Source organism: Dasypus novemcinctus, chromosome 21 (assembly GCF_030445035.2).
Source record: "Dasypus novemcinctus isolate mDasNov1 chromosome 21, mDasNov1.1.hap2, whole genome shotgun sequence".
Taxonomy (NCBI): Eukaryota; Metazoa; Chordata; class Mammalia; order Cingulata; family Dasypodidae; genus Dasypus; species Dasypus novemcinctus.
In genome coordinates this window covers 29,889,200-29,893,884 of record NC_080693.1, presented here as the reverse complement: position 1 = coordinate 29,893,884, position 4,685 = coordinate 29,889,200, and the positions used below count along the sequence as shown (strand labels likewise).

At 36.2% G+C, this 4,685-nt stretch overlaps 1 pseudogene; it reads right to left on the bottom strand.

The window, feature by feature from the left end:
- Positions 1-416: 416 nt before the first annotated feature.
- Positions 417-3,955, bottom strand: LOC101423467 (olfactory receptor 1A1-like; annotated as a pseudogene).
- Positions 3,956-4,685: the final 730 nt, after the last annotated feature.

Here is a 4,685-nt window from a genome sequence, read left to right as displayed (position 1 = left end):
AGGAAACTAAAACAAATTGTAAAAATCAGCATTCAAATAGTGATTTACATCTTTTAACCCATGGACCATTGTGCTACTAATATAGTGTGATAGAATATTTGCAGATATTTTTGTTCATAATATAAAGATATGGAAGACAATGCTGACAGTTTCCAAACTCAGATGTTCCAGTCGGTAGCAGAGCTGGGACATGAGCCCAAGGTTTTTCTGCTGCTGCTCTGCCTAAGGAGCAAGAATGCATACAAAATGGTCGATTTGTAAGATTGAGGTCTCATCAAACTGTTAAAAGACTTTTCAGAAGTTGGATTCTCTGGTTGAAAAGATCAAAGCTGGCTTCTTGGAGTGGGTTGATATTGGGTCTGGCTCTCAAATGCATCCCAATTGGGGACTGCAGTGTCTAATGCATGACCTCACATTCACTGTGAGGACATTGTCTTGCTGAAGAGCTTCCCCAAAGCAGCCTTCATGTCTCGATTTCTCAGACTGTAGATGAAAAGATTTAGCATTGGGGTCACTGAGATGTACATCACAGTTTTCACTGCATCCTTCAGGCTGTAACTGGTCAGAGGGCAGAAATACATGCTTATTACTATCCCATAATACAAAGAAACAACAGTGAGGTGGGAGCTGCAGGTGGAGAAGGCTTTGAGCACACCCATGATGGAGGGAACCCGTAAGACAGTGTAGAAGACCTGAACATAGGAGATGATGATGCACATTAATGTCTCGGAGAAAACAGTAACCCCTAGGTATATTATCTTCATATTAAAGTAAATGTCAGAGCAGGACAAGTTGAGCATAGTGATAAGGTCACAGTAGAAGTTGGCTAGTTCCCAGCTGTTGCAGGACAGCTTAGCTGTGAGCAAAATGTGGGGGAGGGAATTGGCCATTCAAATCACCCAAGACCCAGCAACAAGGAGGAAACAAGATCTTAAGTTCATAATTGTTGTGTAATGAAGAGGGCAGCTGATGGTCACAGCATGGTCGGATGCCATCACAGCTAAGATATAGCTATCAGTGTTACCCAAAGAAATCATGAAATACATCTGTGTTATGCATCCCCCAAAGGATATGGCTCTGTTGCCCAAGAGATGGTTTGTGAGCATCTTAGGGATGGTTACAGATGAGAAGAAGATGTCAACCAAAGGGAGGTTGCCAAGGAAAAAGTACATGGGGTTGTGAATGTGAACATTGGAGTCAATGGTGCAGATGATGAGCAAGTTTCCAATCAGTGTGATGGTGTAGATGAACAGGAAGAGGACGAAGAAGAAATCTTCCTGTGCCTCCTGACTGCTAATTCCCAGAAGGATGAAATACAGGGGAGAGGACTGGTTTTCTTTCCTCACAGCTCCTTCAGTATGAAAGGGAAGGAGAATTGAGAATTATTAGTGAAGTAGCTTTCATGACTTCCTTTTCTATCACTTTTGACTCCCATGATCAGCTTTCTCTATCCCTGGGTTTACTAAATCTAGGAAGAGTTACTATATGGGAAATAAATTTTCTTTGACCATTGGGACTGTCAGTCACCTATGGAATTCAAGTGTAGGAAATGAGCAATCTATATATCAGAAGTGGGTTTTATTTGTTACCCGAGAACCAACACCCAAAAACCTAGGTTTTGATCCTTTAAGGAATAATTAAGTTTTCTTATTTCATTTGCTAGGCACTTTGTTTGACTGCATAGAAAAATCAGAAATACATGAACTACAGTTTATTCATCAATTTATTCAACACGTATATATACCATCTAAGTCTCAAGTACCTTACAACAAGATCTCAAAGACAGAATCATACTCAGATCTTTTTATACATTGTAGGAAAGGACAGCATTTGAATTCTTTGAGCAAACACACCTATATCTAGGATGTGTAAGTATAGCGAACAGCCCAAATAATTAGAAATTGTTCCACTGCTCAAACTCTGATTGAAACAGAACCCAATAGGTAACAGGTGTCTACACTGAAATGCGTCTACTGTGGAACATTGTTCATTGTACTCATCAAGGACTTTTTAAAATTATTTAATTTTTAATAGAGTTGTAATTTTACAGAAAAATCATGCAGAAAATACACAGTAGACTAAGAGGTTAGCACTCAATATTTCTTGCATCAAATCAAGGCGTATTTCTTAGGTTCCCCACATGTGAGATGCTGACTGGCATCGCGCATGTGGGGATTCACCAAGCTTACCCTTACTTGTGCATCTGATCTTGTTGATTCTTCATTTAAAAGAAACCGTATATAACTCAACATTCTATTTCTGTCTTAATGACCATCATCATTTTCTACCTTAATATTAACTCCTTGACTATAGGTTCCCTCCTTTTTGATTCATCTTGTAATCTCAGTCGATACGAATTGTGGCAGAGATCAGTAGCTGCTCACTCAAGTGCAGGTTGTTTTCTTCTTCCTGGACACTCAGCTACACTGCACCTCCCAGGCACCTCTGCAGTGACGTCTGGTCACTGACCCAGCTCTAATCAGTTCATTGATGTCTTTCAGTTCTGGACGTCCTCCATTCTCTCTTTCTCTTTCTGCACAATTGACGAAAATTGCAAGGAGTCACACGGTGGAATGAGCCTTTGTTCCTGTTTCTCCATATTTCATGGTACCACCTCACAATAAGAACACCCACTGAAGGCTGACACATAGGAGAGAAATGAATCTTTTAATTTTATCCTTTATTTATTTTTAAAATTTTTTATATTAATAATTGCTGCCCCTTTAAGATATTTCCATATAATTATTTGAAAGGAAAGCAGAAAAATAGATAAAATTCGCAGAAAATATGGTTATCTGCATAGAAAAAGCAATGTAATCTGTATATAAACCAAGAGAGTTCAAGAATATTTGTGGAAGAACTCAATATTTTAAAAAATCAACAAGTATGGACTATAGGGTATAACAATATATTAATATTCTTCCATCTATATTAAAAAGGTAATTATGCTAAGTGACAGAAATTAGACACAAAGTACTACATATTGTTAGACTCCATCTGTCTAAAATATAAATACAAATAAATTTACAGAGACAGAAAAAAATCAATACTGTTTTTTTAGTAAGAGCAACTAGGTGGAAAATTTAATTTTAAGAAAAATTTGATATTCACAAAGGTGGAAATGTTAAGGCATTTAAAATAATTGTAGTAAAAGATGTCCAAAAGTGGTATAAAAAATTACAAAACTTTCCTGTAAGATAAAAAGAAGTACCCAATTAAATGGGAGATATATAAAGTTAAAGGATAGGAAGACTCAATGTGCTTAAATGTCAATTCTATGACACTTAATCGATTAATTTATTGCGATCCCAATCAAAATACAACAGGTGTCTTTAAACAAACTGATCTTAAAATTGATGTAGGAGAATCAAGAACTCAGAAGAGCTAAGATAACTCAATTTAAAGAAGAAAGTGGGGGAAAAGGTGCTATTAGGTATTGAAATGTTTTACTGAGATAATTCCAACAGTGGAAAAGGACAGACATATGGATTGATATTTGGCAGGCAGCAGACTAGAGAGTCTAGTAACAAAACAAGCATACACTAGAACAGGGATTCTTAACCTATTTTGTTTCACAGACCCCTTTGCCCATCAGGTGAAAACCACAGACCCCTTACTAAGTCCACACTATGCTGTGTATCATTTAATAAATATATCAAAATTAAAACAGTGTGTATGAAAAAGACACCAAAAAGAAGGGGGGAAACAAGGCATGGGCTTTAAGCGGTCTTTGTTGCACATATAACCAACAGAGGATTTATATTCAGAATATCCAAGAGTCTTACAGAATAATGAGAAAAAGAAAAAACCAAGTAGGAAATAGTGAGCAGAGACTTGAAGAGGCAAGTGAGAGAAGAAGAAACTGATGTGTCCAATAAACAAAAGAACAGACGTTCAACCTCTGCAGAAATGAGAGAAATACAAATTAAAACAAACTCATGTCAACATCCGTCATTTGGGAACACGTGTAAACGCCTGAGACTTTTCAGTGTTAGGGAAGAAGCCGAAAAATGGAAACATAAACCCTCCTGATGAGACTTTAAGTTAGTAGAACCCCTTTGAAATCAATTCCTTATAAAGCTAAAAATTCATACACCTCTGACTCAGCAATTTTATTTCTGGATTAGACCCTGGAGAAACTCTAGTAATGATGAACAGGAAGATTTTCATGAGGCTGTGTACTGTCATATAGATTTCCTACAAATAATATGGCAAATAAGGAATGGGTAATATATTGTGTCATTTTTTTATGAATGAATTCTGAATGGTGTTAAAATGAATAAATTCACATGGATAAATTAAGAAAACATAATGTGATGGAAATAAAGCAAGTTGCTGAAAAATAAATACTGTATCATAATATATGTCAATTTAATATTTAAAATAATACACTTATATGTAGGAAAAGTATAATTCTTGAATGGGGGTATACTACCAACTTCAGGATAGCAGTCATGTCTACTGGAGAGGGGAAAAGTAAGACTTTTGTCTGGAATAAACAAAGGGGATTACAAGTGTCTGTTTTGTATTTATTTTTAAAAAGACTTAAGGAACAATTATGATCAAATGCCACATGTTAAATCTAGATGATAAGTTCTTATTTTATTTTCTTTGTCTTTCTGATGTTTCAACAATTTCACAAAGGGCAAATTTAATTTAAGATGCAGATTTCACAAGTTTCGGTG